An 18,249-nucleotide genomic window follows, 5' to 3' on the forward strand; every position below is an offset into this window, starting at 1 on the left:
CGACAGTATTGGTGCAGTTGGTTTTAATTCGAATTTAATTCGGCAGCTCTTCCGCGTTATGGGTGCCGACGAGAAGCCAGCACGAAGATTTGGTCTAACTATAGGAGTATGCGCCCCTTTACAGACACTTGGCACTTCGCAGACAGATAAGAAACGAAACAGAGTTCGCAGCCAAGTCGATGTTGTCCTATAGGCGCGAGGAAGCTAACCGCTTAACGAACCAGTTCTGTAACCAAAAATGAACTTGAGAAAGAGGTACGTACTGATAACCGAACACGGAAGAAGGGTCTCTCTTTTCTTTCTCTCTGTCTTGGCAGCGACCAGTTCTGACAGCGCGGCAAAAGTTAAAAAGAAACACAGAGATTCACTATGTACAGCACGGGATGCGTCAGAACCGGTCCCGCAAATGCACCACAGAGAAGGCTGGCCTTGGTTGAGCTCTTAAGTGCACCAGGAGGCCCTTTTCGGAATCAAGCAAAGGGAGACTGTCAAAGAGGAAAGCGCGTGATTTCCTGAATGAAAGAAAACATTCAAAGCGGTAGAACGTCCGACGCCTATGCAAACAAACAAACAAATGTAAACACAAAGAAATTAACGAACTCACGAAACCATCCTATCGAAACTGGCAATCGAATACGCCATTGCGAGGGCTCTGAACATTTCCACGTAAGAGCAGTGCTTGGCGTCGACTTACGGATGAGTTTAAACTAAAAGAGAGAGACTTGGCGCGTTGGCCACTAAGAATTCCAGAATGTTGGTTGCTAAAGGACCATGCCTGGAAGTGCAGACTTCTTTAGCACAACGCAAGCGCGCTAACAAAGGATATTCGACTACTTACTCGCGACCTCTCATTTGCCATTCGTTATTGAATTGAGTTGAATTGAATTCTGGGGTTTCACGTGCCAAAACCACGACTTGATTGTGAGGCACGCAGTGTTGGAGGACTCCGGATTAATTTGGACAACCAGGAAATCTTTGACGTACCCCTAATACACGGCACACGGGCACTTTTCGCATTTCGCCATCCTCGAAACGCAGCTGCCGTGGCCGGCACTCAATCCCGCGACCTCGTGCTCAGCAGCGCAACACCATAGCCGTCAAACCACCGCGGCGGGTTTGCGGTTCGTTATTATATAGCAGATCGTAGTATACAAGCCACACTACGACCATTTTTTTTTTTTTTAGTTGACGCTTCGGGATCTCCTGATCTCACCGCTTGCGTAATGTGGCCCATATGATGCTGAAAGGTGCGTAATCTCGCGAGGAATGCGGTCGCTCTGCGCAGAATAAAATTAAAACCCAGTTGTCAGTTTAAAAGGGGGAAATCTAACGCTTACATTCGAGTAAATGCGATATATCGCCCTCAGGCGCTCCGTGTCAAGATAACGCCTATAAATCGTAAACACTAATGAAAATAGCGACGTTGAAAATGCGTTGCGTACATCTTAAATCATTTTTGATTGGTCCTGTCTGTGCTCCAGAATTTATTACTATGCGCCAAATGTGTTGTAGAAGATAGTGTATTCGAATATATATAGGCGTACGCATGTATAGTGCGACGTCAAGTTTAATGTCGTCGTGTAGCGATATCTGTTCTTTCCTTGTTCTTGATAGTAATCACTCGCGCTAGACAAACTGCTGAAGTTTCTCGCTGGTTTTGAAAGCCCCGATACGCGTGAAATAGTCGACAACATTCGTGTACCTTTTATGAGAGTCCAGGCGCGGAGTCGGTATTCGCGAACCCCTCTACAAAACTCAACGAAAAAAACAATTTCGAAATTCTTAATCCGTTCTGCCGCTCTATGCCTTTAACTATGACGCAAGAATCGCGTTAAATCTACATTTTCCACACGCGCAAAGAAACATTAACAAGCACCTTTCAGGAAACAAATGGTGTCAACAGAATGCTTTAGCATAGCGTTACCCGCTACATTGCCTGTACCAGGCGCCATAGAATGTTAACAAGGTTGATAGAAAGTTGGAAATAGTTTTAAAGATAGCAAAGATGCATTTTTTACGAAGCCGCAGTATAACGGTAACGTTGCAGAGCAAAAGCGTGTGGCAATTTTGACGAATCCGCAATAACGTTCTATTGTCTCTTTCATTGCATGTCATTAAATATACGGCCTTACAACAGTCCTCACCGCGACCCTCTCTGCGTTTCAGGCCCTTCGCAATCTTTATGGCCCTATTTTGCGTCACGATATGCATCGTGGCGCCGCTAAGGATGGAAGCTCCATGGTATACCGTTAATCAGTATTTGCTTGAACAAGTGAACAGAGAAACGTGGATGCGTTTGTACGTGACTGTATATATATATATATATATATATATATATATATATATATATATATATATATATATATATATATATATATATATATATATATATATATATATATATATATATATATATATATATAAGGTGGCCTACGTAACTCGAGCCAAACTTTAAAGATATGCAAATGCCACGTAGCTGGACAGAACCAGCGTAATATTGTTGGCCGTCGCTTGGAGATACTCAGATTTTCTTTTGCATTTCGCCTAATTACATAATTAGGCCTTAGTTAATTATTCAAATTCTCAAAACATTTTAATTGGATGGAAAGTGTCAATGAGAAAATTGTAAAGCAACATAAAAACTCCCGATACAGCAGCTTTCTGTTGCTCAATACGTGCTCCATAGAAGTATTCTTCAAAGCATGAAAGTAGCCCGCGAATTACACGCAAAATTGCCGCGCAACTGGCCGCTCTTTGCAAAAGCACATTGCAAAAAAAAAAAAAAAGAAATGCCGGTGAACCTTTTTTTTTTTTTTTTGTCACTTATGGACATTCTAAGATTAGAGGTGTTACAGCGTGCTAATCACAGGCTTCTCACTGTTTTCCTTAAGCCCCCAATATTCGCTCATTTTCATGACGCAATAAAGATTAAATATGCTGAGATTGTAGCGTTTCAGTTGTTTATCACAGTGTTCGCACACTTCACTAGACATAATCTACCAGTCTGCAATTAGAAGAGTGAAAGAAGAAAAAAAAATCCGCGTTGGCGGGAGCTTTTGCAGATGCCACTTTAAGGCACAGAATATCGGAAGTGTCACCCACTACATATTTTGTCGGTAATTCGTTTCCCGCGAATCTGCGGTTGGCGTCAACTTATCTTCCTCGGCCACTGGCATACACGTGAGAGCACGGGACTGCCCAGCGTGCCTGGCGCTTTACCAGCGGGAGATCTATAGTACCAAGCACAGGCAGCTGCCGACATGCCGGACTCACTGACCATACCTGTGGTTCGCCGTTCGCGGCTGCGCCGTTTCCTTTATGTAGACGCCTCGAGCTAAACTGGTCGATGCACCGTCATACAGATCGACCGAATACAGTCGACTGTCTATAGGCACATTGTTGTTCTGTAGAGCTCTTGCATATCGATTGAACCACATACAGCAGTGTTCTCGTGTCGTGTATACGTGTTGCCGTTTTAACTGCGTCACTCTTTTGATGTCGTAACTTTTTTTGTCTCCTTGCGTGACCGGCGTGTTATGTCATTCGCGGGTGCACTGGAAATCGAAATTGTCATTTTCGCCAAATGTGGGGAAATGTCTCTAGGCGACTTCATAGTCGATGACAGCATATATGAGGATGCAGCGACAAACATACGGCGCCTGTCGAACACAAAGATAATTTGTGTAGATGCGCCAGCCAGTTACGTTCGCTCGTTTCCGTGGCGTCGCCGCGGAGGAGAACTCGTCGCACGGGAACCATGTTTCGGAGCGCTGAGGCGCCACAGGCAGCTGCAGTGCGTTTTTGCGGGCAGAGCTTTTACACATGCTGAGTTCTTATATAGGTTGCCACCGAGTATCTTTCGCTTTTGACAAATTGCGAGCCTCACCACGGTGAACTTGTATACGCTTGTACCAGTGCATGGACCGGTATAAGCTTACTCCTACAAGTCCTAATTATTCGTGCATTTTCGCACTCATTCTTGGAGAGAGGTCGCGCGTTCCTTCTTCAACGAGCGCCGAAATCGCGATCGTCGGGTGCGGCCACTGCGACCTGAAATTAGAGCCACGACTTTGTGCTCGTCGGAAATATAAGCCCTATCGCCGCTGAATGTATATTCTGAACCAAAGAAGCTATGAAACAGCTGTGTTCCGCGTTACGTTGCAAGGGTAGTAGCCTTTAAACAAGTAAAGCAATTGAAAGAGAACGTCGTCAAATTCCTCTGCTTGGCATTCAAACAGCTCGCCTTCTGCTGTTATCAGCGCTGAAGGAGCAGCATTGAAGAAAGAAAAAAAAATCGCTCACGATACCAAAAGAACCCGCTCCGTCAGCGTTGTTTAATACCTGGTGTTGAAAGAGAGCTGCACAATGCGGTTCGTTACACTCTTGCACTTGTGCGGCTATAGTGTATTTACATATACGCTGCTGCTAGCGTCTGCAGTATAGATGCAGGCATGCACGTTAGCGTTTGACACTGTGCCCATAAACATTCCTCTGCATGTTTTTTTCCCCCGTGGTCACTGTATCAGCGCTGCTTCTGAGCACGAGGTTGCGGGATCGAATCCCAGCTACGGCGGTCACATTTTGATTGGGCGAAATATAGAAGCGCTGTGTGCCCGTTGAAGAATGCCATGTGGTCAATGTTACTCGCGGGCCCTAAATTAAGGCTTATCTGATAGCGTGCTGTAGCATATATGAGGAAGTTTTGCCCGTGCCGTTATGAACGAAACTTAATTTCATTGTGGAAGCCTCCACTAGAGCAGCTTTTACTTGCAGCCTCCTCCATCAAGAAGATGGAAATAAAGTTATTCTATTCTATTCTAAATCATTTACTTTCTTTTATTTTCTAAGGTAACCAATTTTCTGTTCAGCATTCATTTGCCTAGCTCTCACTTCTTTTACTACGCGATACTTCATGTGTTACTTCTGATAGTTATGCTATTGTAACTGGCTCGCTCTTAGCGAAACAGTCACCCATCTGCGGCGCGCTATACAGGTAATCGAACGAAAATGTGAAGGCCACGGGAACAGCCAAGGCAGGAAAGACGCACGCCCCACACCCCCGGCCAAGTCGATACAGGGTGGAACGGCCCTTATCCGGCGCCTACGATCTTCCGGCGGATATTTAGAGCCGCGCCGCTCGACGATTCTGTTTACTTTTCCGCGATGTCGACATCGTGCTCGCGCGTACGCGGCGTCCGTTAACGAACGCGGCGACGTGAAATGCTCAGTTAAGGACGTTGCCGTCGTGCTCTTCACCGCATTGCAGACGCTCGCGGGACACTCGACTTCCAGGAGCGACGAAGCCAACGCCCCGGAATCCGCCGCGGTGGTCTTTCTGCGTCATAAGCGCGGAAATATCTTTCCCTCTATTTCCGTCTAACGAAATCGAACGTGCGAAAAGACGGCCGCAGCTTATAGGCTAACTCTTATCCATTGGCGTGTTTTCAACACTCTCATAAATTAGACAGCGAGGGGGACAGCGACCATCGTGATTCTCGTTCCAGGAGAGCTAACCTGGACTCTGTCGAATGTTATCAGGCCAGCTCCGATTGGCCCAAAATGCAAACATGTGAGAGCTTTAACGTCAAGCAAATTAACCTCCGCATAACGTCGCCAAAACAACACAGACTACGAGAGAAGTCGTACAGCGGACGAAACTGCATTATTATTTTGTCCAAGTTGACGAGAGCTTCGCATTTGCGCCCCGATGAGAATGTAGCTGCCGCAACAGGGAATCGAACAAGCGACCCTGTGCGCGGTATAGTGTAACAAGCCATTGACCCTACGCCATGTAACACGGTGGAGACGGATACATAAGAGCTGCGTGTTGTATACAACCACTCCTTCTCTCTCTCTCTCTCTTTTTTGCAGCCCCAAAACTAAGCGAGAACATGAGACAGGAAATGGTAAATAAAATATTTACGGTTTAACCGAAGGAAAAAAAATATCACGTGTGCGCATCTGTTCCGCCCTGCAGGAGTTCTCTTCACGGCGCTATTTCAAGGGCATGGAGTCCGGGCGAATACCGAAATAGATCGCCACCCCCCCTTCCCTCCCCTTCGCCCTGTTTCGACATACCGGAACATGCATCTGCCGAAACGTGAGAAAGACGATAGAGACGACGCGGCTGCCGGCATCCCCACTCGAGCTTAAGTACATTGCCCCCGCACTTTGAAGAGCGATATGCATATACAGGAAAAGACCAGACGTCCTGCAAAGCTCTCTCCCTCTCTCTCTGGTCTTCCTTTGTGTTATTGTTATTCTTGCCCCTGTCTCCGCGATCTTCAAATGCTTAAGTAGGCACTTCCATGTATTTTCTTTCTTTCATTCTTATTTTTATTACGTACCGCTTTTGTTACAGCTTACAGCTTTGCGAGTCACGGCGTGTATTTGGATCGAACGTCCCGAGGCTGCGCCAGGCCTATGGGAGAAGGCATAGAGGAGGGCTTCGAATTAACTGTGACCACCTGAGGTTAACGAGCAGCGAAATGTCAATATACGCGGGCATACTGTACACCGTTGCGGTCGAAACGAAGCCCACGCTATATGGAGTCAAACCTGCGACCTATTACTCTGCGACACAATGCCGCAGTGGCAATTCGATCACTACCATGGAGGGTCGTTTTCACACGCATGACATGAAATAAATGAACACAAGATAGATAAAAAAAAAGGGGGGGGGGGCAGTACAAACGCCCTTTTCGCAACCGTGCGACATTTCACAGTGGACGCTAGTGTTGTCCCCTTCGTCCCATTTTGTTGTGTCCGTGTTCTTTCATACGCCTGCTCTTTAAACGTACAGGTTTACGACTCCCTAACAACTAGCTCAGCTTTCCATCGTCCTTACTAAAGCTTAGCGCTCCGTTTGTGTCGTCCTAAGGCATTAGAAGCGGATAACGTCACTAGCGACACGATCTCGCTTAGCGGGAACTCTCATATCTTACGTACGCGTGATTACGTTGCACACGTTTCCCTATCTGTACGCGGTTTTGTTATCTCGATGTCTTAGCACGTAGAGTTTGAGCACGTGCAACGCCTATAGTGCCATCCTTCACGGGCTCAATCTCTAGGCTTATCGCTCCGCGGAGCAGCCGCATACAGGCGACGAGGAGATGCCGGAGGTCAGCCGTTGCAGTGCAGGGCCAAACGGCAAGAACGTTCCAACGCTCGCGGGTATACAACGCGCCTATCGCGTGTGCGCGCGTATATGCGCGAGCCCGAAGAAAAAGCCTCAGCTGCCGATCACTATACCGTATAGCGTTTTGCGGCGTGTTGGTACGACGTGGTGAAGTTTGTAGAGCACAAAAAGACAAGGACACGGAAAGACGTGCACACATAGCGCCTGTGTGTACCACGTCTTTCTGCGTCCCTGACTTTTCGCGCGCCATAAGCTTCCACAGGATCATTACTGTTTTGTAACCTTGCAAAGCCCAACGTATCGTGTGTTTATACGCTGTATTTACCTCGAAATGTATACGTAAGCCCTTCAAGATTAACGCGAAAACCATAAGCATAGCGCTTTTCATAAGATGGGGGTACGTTTCAGTTGTGGACTCATTAGCAAACCATTAATTAATAAATTACCATACTAATAACCTTATTCAGTCGTTAATTCAGCTTTTCTTCTTCTTTGGGATGAATGTTCCCTTCACGGCCAGCAATAAATGAGAACAAGTCATTTCAATTTTCATTGATGTGGAGTGGTGTTTGGCCTCTGTGGGGTTAAGCGAAGTTTTCTTCGGCTCTTGCACCCGCATTGCTTGGAGGGCTGTATATGACCTAGGAAGGCAGGGCCGACCTGAGACGTTGACTCGGTGGGCCGATCCTGATACTAGCGCACGATAAGGGTCCTCGAAGGCGTCCTAATGTGGCTTGCATAACGCGCACCGATCCTCCAAGCATGCAATGTCACACGCACCCACACGCCTCCATGTAGCATTAACCAAAAGAGCTAACCGATAAGCGCGTCCCCAGCAGCATATCTCAGTAGGTCTACCGGGAAGCTATTGCTTGACTTTGACAACGACCCTTCTATGGCTTCTGTGCAACTTTTTCTCTTCTCCTCCACACTTGCGAAGATATGAGAGAGACGATGTCCTTCGGAAGGTGAAGCACACGCTGCGATTCGACCAGCCCACAACGAATGGACACATAGCGATTCTCCACGGTTAATGGCAGAGTCACATTATACGCTTATAGTTCACGCCTTCCGACTACGGCGGTGCAGAGCTTCCGAATGTCGCGAAACGGCGGAAACTGCGGCGTATAATCCGGCTTCGCCCCTCAGTGAGACAGACCGCCGCGAGGCGACGTACGCACTGAGAACCCGTGGCGTTCAAACCGGCAACGTCGAACTTTCGTCATCGTTTTGTGCGCACAACCTAACCCTATCCGCATGAGCTCACCGGAGAGATGTCGGTATGCCACAAATGACGTAACAGAGAAATAAAACAAAACGCGTGCACCCCCCGACGCGCGCTTCACTCGTCGGCTATAGTAGATCGTAGTAGAAGTAGTCTTACTGCCCCGACAACGGGTGCGAAAGGCTGCCGAGGATGACGAGAAGTAATTAAGTTTGGCTGATGCACTGCTTATGCGTTGTTCGCCGACGCCTCAGAACGAGGTTATACAAAAGAAATAAGGGTGATCCAGAAAACTATCCGAACGCCCTTCGAGACAACAGGAATAGCAAGAAGAGCATACACTGCAATTCTCTCCGAAAGATAAGCGGCCGTAAAGCTACGCAAATATAGCGAAATAAGAGCGATAACGAAACGACCATCGCCCGATCTTCGCTTTCTCTCTAAAGCGAAGCCCTGCTGCTATACTCTCAGCGAGAAACCACCGCGAGAGGTCAGTGGATATTACTTTCTGCTGAGCAAAAGGTGTCGGGTTCGATTCCCAATCGCGGCGGCCGCATTCGATTGCGGGCGGAATGCAAAAGCACTCGTGTTGCGTGTTTTGGGTGCACGTTAAGGCATCCGAGGTGTTTTAAAAATTCGCGGAATTCTTCACTACAGCGCGCAGACTCGGCACGTTTGGCGCTGCACTTCATTTTTATTTTCGAGTAAGCCCATTATTCTATCTCGTGTTGTCTGGCGTCGTCGCAGCGGGTCGCAGATAGATCTACGTGTCGGGACGGGGGCGTGCGGAGCTTCAGGTGTCCGAGAAATTATCATCCAATCCCGCTGCTCAGAACCGGCGCCGCTTCACCTCTTACGAATGCGCTTCTCCTTCACGCCAGCCGTACGTGCCTTTACTCTGTTTTTCCTTTCGTTTTAATCTTCAATTCCGCTCAACGGAGGACGTACACCTACTCGTTCGTTCGCCCAACCGGTCTCCACTGCCACCACACCTCAACACCCACGGGTCGACGCTGCATGAGCGGCGGGCATTGCTGCGCGTCCGTGCAATGCACCGTGGAGCATCTCTCGGCGCTTCGCGGTATTACGAAACTGATTTTCCTCTATTTTTTTTCTTTTTTGTATGTGTGTCTCGGCGCAGTACCTTCAACGCCCACGGTAACATTTTTTTATTACATTTCTGGGAAGTGCGCGCAACTTCGTGCAACGGTCAGCGCAAACTGCCGCGCACACAACATCTTCCCAAGAACAGCGTTCTATACTGCCTGTCGTCGTGTATTACAGCGAACGAACGATCGAACGTGCGCGCGCTGGCAAGCGCAAGAATGGATATCGGCCGCGCGAACATTCCTCGCGTGAAACGCGCGTTTCGATCCCGCAGTGTAAACAGCGGAAGTGCTCGTTCAGCGGCGCATCTCTGCCGGCCAGCTGCCCACAGCGAAGGAGGAGGAGACGGGAGGGAGGGGGGCTAGAGTAGACTGTTTCTCCTTCCAGTTCTCCCTCACCAAATGCGATGGCCAACTGACATATTGGCGTCCCGCTGCTAAGCGCAAGGTCGCCGGTTCGATACCCAGCGGCGGCGGCCGCATTCCGGTGGAGTGAAAAATGCGAAAAACGTCTCTGTTCTAAGATTTGGGTGCGTGTTGAGAAGAACACCCTCAAGGCGGCCAAATCAAAGTAATGTACGTAATACGGCGCCTCTCATCACCTCAGGTATTCTTGTTTTTCGACGTTAACTCAAACCAACCAATCGGTCGGTTTTCCCTTCCCTCGAGAAGGAAACCCATCAGTCTCTGCCTAAAGCCCAGCTGCCTCAAGTTTGCTAACACGAGCGGAAAACCAGTTGCGCCAACCCCGCAGGTGCGAAAACACCGAACAGGCGCAAACGTATTTCGTTGACTAAAGAGGAAAACAAATTCTTTTCCGTGCAGCAAAGAACTGTAAACAGAAAACAAAAAAAAAATAAAGCGTGACTTATTGCTATTTCTTAGAAGGGGCCCCACGTGCAACCGTCCTGCGTAGTGGAAGTCTTTAACGCTGGTCAGGAGAATGCAGCAACTTCGGCACAGCAAGACTCCCTCGAACGATTCTCCATAAAGTTTCGAAAACAAACGTATGCAGTACACTGCCGCGTCATCCATTCAGTCTGTAGAAAAGTTTATAACACAGTATAGTACCGACGACTACGCGGGCGGTTGTTGTTTGCACGAAATGCGACCAAAGCGCCGCCACACATTCGAGACGTCCCGCAGCCTGCGAAAGAGAGAGCGGCGACCGGCGGAAGGGGACGCTACATGCAGCCGCCGTCCAAAGTATACGACAGAGCCCTCTTTATTTTTACGTATTTTTTCATCAGCATCTTTATAGGATCCCGCCCTCAAGAAAGTTTAAAAGAAAATCAACAACAACAAAACGCGCTCACGAGCGGCAACAAGCGTGGTGTGTAACCTTGACGGCGAGGCTCGAATTCTCTTCGAGCAATAGCCTCGCGCGCGGCCGACGTACGCACAGCTCAGCAGCTTGCGCCGATAAGTTAAGGAGGCGCGCCATTTCTGTATACAAGGCAGCGAGGGGTCAAGAATCCGTGGTTCACGGACACGCACGCACACACACCGCGATGCTATATAGCTGCAGATGCATCGTATAAAAACTTGCCGTACGCTATGCCACGCGCTTCGTTTAGATTCGACAAAAAAAAATAATAATAATCCTGCTTAATATATAGGCTCGCGTAGCATTTGTCAAAGGAAACGAAGTCACTTGGAGCTTGGGTGCTGCTATGAGGGCCTGACGGGGTCCGGTCTTGCCTGTATGGCGCATGGGGCTAGAAGTATCTGGGGGGTGAGAACGCAAGTTAAGCTCCATCACCGAGTGTTCTAAAGTCTACTGATTAGCTATAGAAGTACTATATACACGTCACGGAGTAGGGTACAGTCCCGCGCTCATTCGCCTCGTTCCTTTGAGGAAGGCTAGGTGCAATGCCATAGTATACCCATGATTTTGCGACGCCAATTGATATTTTGCGATGCACCTCGTTAACGGGCGCGTTGAAGCGAGCGCTATAGTTTGTGGATCTCCCGTGAACAAGAATACACCGAGTGAACATCACGAGCAAAGCTGTGCCCCGTGGCCACACTATGTATGTACGTTTTGCTGTCTTTGTTCCTTTTTCTTTTTTTTTTTTTACGTTCCATACGTTCTTTATACGTCTCTCACAGGTTCCCCTGAATCAAAAGTGTTGGCTTACTTTCTTCAATATTTTACACATTCATTCATTCATTCATTCATTCATTCATTCATTCATTCATTCATTCATTCATTCATTCATTCATTCATTCATTCAGTGGTTCGCAGTAAAGTAATACCAGTCGTTTGCATAGTGACACGATTTGACGTAATAGTTCTGCGGAAACCCGCAAGGTGGAGAGAAGTAATTAGCGAACGCTACGAATGGGTGGATGCCTGATTTTTCCTTAAGTGACAAGATGCTGATACTGTTACGGGAAGCTATAGCGTTTCTCAAGCCGGAAGAGCCGTCAGTAGATACCGCTGTAACTGTGGGCGGCGGCAGAGAGGAGCACCGCGGCAGCTGCAACCGCTGCTCGAGTGAAAGAGACGCGCGCTTACGTCACCGGTGGGAAACGAAACGTGTGCACGCAGCGGCACTGCGCCGATCACGCAACCACGCCGCTGGGGCACTGCATGCTTACGGCGGCGTGCGAGAAGCGAAGCCACACCGCTGTTACATCGCGGCTGACCAAACTGCTGCAGTGCGCCGGCAGTGGAGGTCGGCGGTGGAACCGCTGCCGCCATGCCGAGTATGCAGCAGGCTTCCCACATACGGCGACCGCAAACGTCGCTTTGCGTGGCGGTGTGCGAGCATCCGAAATTTCGAATACGAATCGAACGCGAATATTCGGCATCGAAGCAGAAACAGCTCGACGAGGACAATACAGGAATTACAACAGACTTTTAAAAAACAAGAAAAGCACTGACGTCGTGCCTTCGTATCCCTGTTTCTTTCGTCCACCAACTTGTTCCACTCGCAATTTTCGAATATATATGAGAACTATATAGTGGCTCCGGATGTCAAATCGAATGACGCATATACGTGTGCTTCTATAGGTGGAAGAAATATACGTATTATCAAGATAGCTTGAAAAGAGAGACGGAATAAAATACAGCCATTCCACTCTGAAGATGGAATGGCAGCGAAAGCTGACGACAGTCAAAGCTCTCAAACGAAACGCAAAGCGCTTTCGCTGCCATTCCACCTTCACAGAGTGGAATGGTTGTCATTTCTTGCGTTGCGAGTCTGGCGTCGTTGCTCGTTCGGAGATGCCCGGGCTCGCGACTGTCGTTTTCGTTCAGCAACGCGGGAACGTTCTTCGTCGGTGTTTGTTTCGCGTCGGCGCCGTTTACATTCTCGTTGCTGCTCCCTTCGGCGCTCCTCGCACGCATGTTGTTCTTCAAGGGTACGAACTATACGTGTCCGCCCCATCGACAATGCAGCTGTTTTTAGCGCCGATGCGTCTCCTGCTTATATACTTCGATAACCATTACGTCACTATTCACGGCAAGCGTTCTAATCTGTTCCGCATTTTGACATCTGCACCGCCGCACTCCACCCGTATGGGTTTGTTAGAAATCACTAAGTCCGTTTCTGTTGCCGGACGCCGAAAAAACTACGGAAGGTTAGTCATATATAGCTTTCGCTGTAAAAATAAACAGATTTTCGTCGTTCAATATGCGCGTCGGTGTTGTTATAGAGGACAGCTCGCATGTTCGCAAAAGGTGAAACGGTCACTCCAGTTCCTTGCCCGCTTACAGCGGGCTCTTTAAGCGGCCGGTTGGTTATAAGCTAGTGCCCTTCTTGTGACCAGGCAAGGGTCCAACAACCATATATAAAACATATATATTTGGCAATGACCAAATAATCGAAACAAAAATCGAGTATCGCGCAGACACCTGACTTGTATTCGAAACTTCCAATTCCCGCGCACACCCTGCGTCTTTTCTTTCAACAGGACGAAAAAAACAAACAGAAAGGAAGCGGCTGGAGGACCGAGATCTGTATGCACACGAGGAAGAGGAAGCCCGCAGAGAGAGAGAGAATTTGTTTCCATGTTAGTAAACGCCATGCGCATGCACTGCGACCCATCCATCGGCTCCCTTTCGTTCTCCCCCCACCCTCTTTTTTTTTCCTTCCCTCTTATTTGTATTTTATGTCGTTCCCCTGCTATGTCTGTCGAACAGTTCCGCGTCGCCCAAAACAAGCTCACCCACGCAGACAAGCGCGCATCGCGTGCTATTCTGAAGCTTCGCGCGAACGCTTCCCCTCGGCGCCGTTATGCCGTGGGCCTTTACAGCTTGAGTGTTTCTTCTACGTGGAGCACGATTATGCAGATATATTCACAACGTGAAACTAGATTAGGAGACGAAAATGGAGTTAGGCAGGCCTGTGCCTAGTGCAGGTAAGCGGTGATCTATCAGGGTAATCGTAGAGTGGTAAGGGAAGTGAAACGCCGCCGAGGGCGGCAGATAATTGATGCTAAGTATCAATTAATTCGTAAGTACGCAAACATTCAGTGAGCTCAGACAGTACATAAAGATTACGCATTGACCGCCGTCATTCATACAGCAAGGACGAAGCGTAAGTACGAGCATGATGAAGGTGTGCATAGAAGGCGCAATACTGTATACACTTTGGAACGAAGGGAGTGATACGCTTCTTTATGAGGGAGCGACTCTCCTAAATTGAGTCGGATTCGGAACAAGTAAGTACTCCCGCACAAAGGAGTTTCTTGCACTCAATCGCTTTACGGGCGTGTGGCAAAATGACGCCTCGAAGGCCGCGGTATTTGTGGCGAAAGACAGCAGCCTATGCAGATATGTTTTACATGTGAACAAAGCGCTCTCTCAAAGTGATCGATGGCGGTTTCTAGAGCGAATGGGTCCTTCATAGGAGGACAGCACATCGTGACCCCTTTAGACACAATTGATCGTTACCCGATACAAGCGCCTTAATGACAGCGCCACGCGAATCCACCACAGAATAAATGGTTGCGTGCGTGCGTGCGCGTGCATGTGTGGGTTTATCTTTTTAACCGCCTTGAAAAAAGTCACTATGGGTGCTCTATCACTGAAATTCTGCACAGTGCAACCTGCACTTGCTCTCAATGTTCTACGCACTGAAACTGCGCCGTGAAAGACTAGCGAATTTGTTTTTTTGTTCGTATAACTAAGACTTCGAAATGATCATCATTGACCAGCCGCTTCATACGTAATATGATACGATTGCTATCATAATTGGCAGATGCATGTTCTGTACGAACCGCTCCAGCATATATGAACTGCGTTGATTACCATTGTGCTGCTCCTATAATTATGTGTAATTCCATAACATTATTTATGCCAATGTTAAGTACTCGTATCTAGGACATGTGAAGGCGAAATTCTAGTGGGAAGCTTTCGTTGAGGTTACGCGGAACAAACTGTACATATCATCTGTTACAAGTTATCAAGGGCTGGTACCACAGTCGACAAGTATCAATATCAGCAACGAAATTCGTCAAACTATATAGCAATACAGCTGGCCGGCCACGACTGAGGAAAAGTCATTCGGGAAAGCTGTGAGCTTAAATGACCGCAGCAGATTGCGTACTCCGCGTCGCTCAATGAATGTGCGTAAGACTTAATTCCAAATGATGAAGCGAAAGCGGAGGTACTGTGTTTTAATGCGACACTGGATACACTTTCGTATATGTATGCTAAGGGCACGCTGCTGTTGTAGCGCAAATCATCTGACAAGCTGTTTAGAATTCGATAACACCGGAACAAACTGTACGGAAATGTCCCGGGGGGCGCCCACTACCGTTGTCAGAAGACCCCGATAATGTATTCTATAGTGAGCGCAGCCACATTTTCTCACAGTAGCAACCAATCGGGCGCAAGCACAGTAGCCCTATTTGGCATACTTCTGCATACTTTGGCATACTTGGTCTTCGACTTGCTGGAAGTAACTCCGCTTTGAAGTGCGAGCGAACTTGAGTGTGAGTGCGAGCATGTTTCAACGAGCGTGATTGGGCGCGATTTCGAGCGGATATAGCGCGTGCTGACGAGTACAAGTGTACACGGATGTCAGTGCACATACACAGACAAAATATTGGCGAGTGCGACTGAGTGAGTGATTTTTCCAAGCGGCTAGCCCGACGGCTGGCCCGCGATGAACAGACAGAGAAACCGGATAACTTATGCAGACAGACCGGAGACTCATAAATACGTTCCCCAAGCGCATGCAACAAGCACGTGCAGTGATCACCCGTACAGGTTGCGACGAACGTCGCGACAGTCCACACACGCGGAGGCAGTTGTTAACAGGATCCACCGCGGAAGGCTCAGCTTTCCACGCACAGCATGCCGGGCGCCCCACGCTCAGAATACGTACGCACTCTACACACAATGTACACTATAGGCAGTGTGATTCGCATGCGGTATTCGTTGCGTAACAATAGGGTATACGAACGACAGGCTGCCGCTGTGATGTTCGTACCGCTGGCAAATCCGGCAGAGGCCATGCCCGTGCTGTTATCGGGGAGCGGCCAAATTCCAAGCGCCGATCGCCACTCACTCACTCACTCACTCACTCACTCACTCACTCACTCACTCACTCACTCACTCACTCACTCACTCACTCACTCACTCACTCACTCACTCACTCACTCACTCACTCACTCATGCACAACTTCGTGTTCAGCAGTCAAACACCGTAATCACGAAATGCGCCTAAGTGAGTCACTTACAGTTCGTTCATTTGTGCGAGAACTACCCTATACACCGACAAACCTTCATGTTCTTGTGCTCATTACATGTAATTAGTGTCAGCGCAGAATGAAATGGATTCACGCGAGCATTAGATAACACTGAGTGCAAGAGAGAGATGTCGCATGAGCCAAAATGTCATTCGATCTATGACAATGAAATCAATAATTGGACATCTCGTCTGGTCCGGAGGTAGAATGACAACACCATTTTGGTCGGCGTTGTCTTAACTGTTTTTCTAATATGAATCCATGACAATAGTATACCTTCTGGACCCTGTAGAGCTTAGAAATACTTCAGACCGTCCTCATCGAGCACGGAGTCTAAAACCTGATGTGGCCTTTCAACGTTGATAACGTTCAAAAACCGCGTGTGTATATATATATATATATATATATATATATATATATATATATATATATATATATATATATATATATATATATATATATATATATATATATATATATATATATATATATATATATATATATATATATCAGGTGCCCAGGAAGTCAAGAAGCGGCTACCGAACATATAACGTTCAAATGCATATATAATGACTCGACGGTATACTCATTGCGGCCATTGGCGACGGCTCCAAACCTGTTTCCCGGCATTCTCCGCGGTGCTCTACGCACCGCAGTTGAATGCAGCAGATGTCTTCGGTGCTAAACTTCTACACGGGTATCGCTCTCGACAGAAGAGCGGTCCGCAGACAAACGAGCTATCCAGAGAACACGTACAGTTGGCATTGACAACGCGCCTTGAGCGTTTCTGCGCTCCAACTCATTCTGCGTGCGCTATTGTCTACATACAAGGTGTGGGCGCAGAAATACGCGCATTATAACCCGATCGCCGCGTATATTGCACCTCGCCTCTCTTGTATATTGCTGAATGTCGGGGCTCCATTTCTAAGAATTTCGCGTTTCCCGCCTAACCTGCGTGCGAGCAGTCCGGAGTGAAACCGCCCATTCTGCGCTCGCCTGAATAAATAGATTGCCCCACGTGTAGGAAATTAAACGACTAACCAACCCAGGTCGCAGGGCGATGAGCGAAGGTCGATGGAAATTTTGAAAAAACAGCAAAGGCTCTGTAAAGTGCACTCGTCCCGAGGTTTCGCCCACGAAGGGGTAAAATTAACATTATTCGGAGTCGTTCGATAGCCGGCACACTCCAAGGGCAAAAGAGGAGTGTTGCTGACTCCCTTTGCGAGAGTTACTACACTATTAAGCAAAATTACACCCTTTGGGTCGTATCTTGCCACACAACAATAATCGTCATCTGTCTTGTCCGCATTTCTATTCCTTTAACGCTGCGAGCCCGGTACTTCCAAGTCTGGACGACATGCGAGTTATCAGCATGACAGAGCATTCTCGACAGGAAAGTAGGGAGCGCAGCATTTTCAAGAAAGGAAACGCAAGCAAGACAGATGACGATTATTGTTGTGTGGCAAGATACGACCCAAGGGGTGTACATTTGTTTAAAAGTGTATACACTTTACTCCGACTTCGAGATTTATCGCACTCCTCTGTGGAGCAGGTTCATTTTCATATAGGGCCCACGCGGAGTGAACTTATGCTCTTATTGCTGAGTAAACATGCGCTGTCAAAAATACGGCAAATGCGGGTGTTGGTGAACCCTTCAAAAAGAGTCACCGACACTCAATTTTGTTCTTACGTTTGCATACTATGGGGCTTATCTTGGCCCCAAGAACAACTGTCATCGATTTTTGCGTTCATTTCCTTTCTCTGGCGCTGCGTTGCCGGTACTTTCAGATCACGAACACACGCCTGCATAAGCGCGACATGGCGTTCCTGATAGTAAAACATATATAGTGAGCGCACAGTGTTAAAGGGACACTAAAGGTTACCAGAAAGTCAATTTAAAGTGATAAAGCAATGCTCTAGAACGTCTAAGGCGTCAATATAATCGCGAACAAAGCTTTAGTAACCGAGAAATTGACGTAAATGCATGACACGATTTGAGACCCCCCAGCGACATTCCGGTACTAGCCCGATGACGAAAGCACTCCTCGTCATAATTTATGTCACTAGTACTCAAC

At 47.8% G+C, this 18,249-nt stretch overlaps 1 protein-coding gene across 1 annotated transcript in view; it reads right to left on the minus strand.

The window, feature by feature from the left end:
- The window catches only part of LOC126542060 (solute carrier family 12 member 2-like), a 139,898-nt gene that overhangs the window by 108,577 nt on the left and 13,072 nt on the right, over positions 1–18,249 (minus strand). The gene's annotated exons all lie outside the window — the stretch shown is intronic.

This window comes from Dermacentor andersoni, chromosome 2, assembly GCF_023375885.2.
Source record: "Dermacentor andersoni chromosome 2, qqDerAnde1_hic_scaffold, whole genome shotgun sequence".
Taxonomy (NCBI): domain Eukaryota; kingdom Metazoa; phylum Arthropoda; class Arachnida; order Ixodida; family Ixodidae; genus Dermacentor; species Dermacentor andersoni.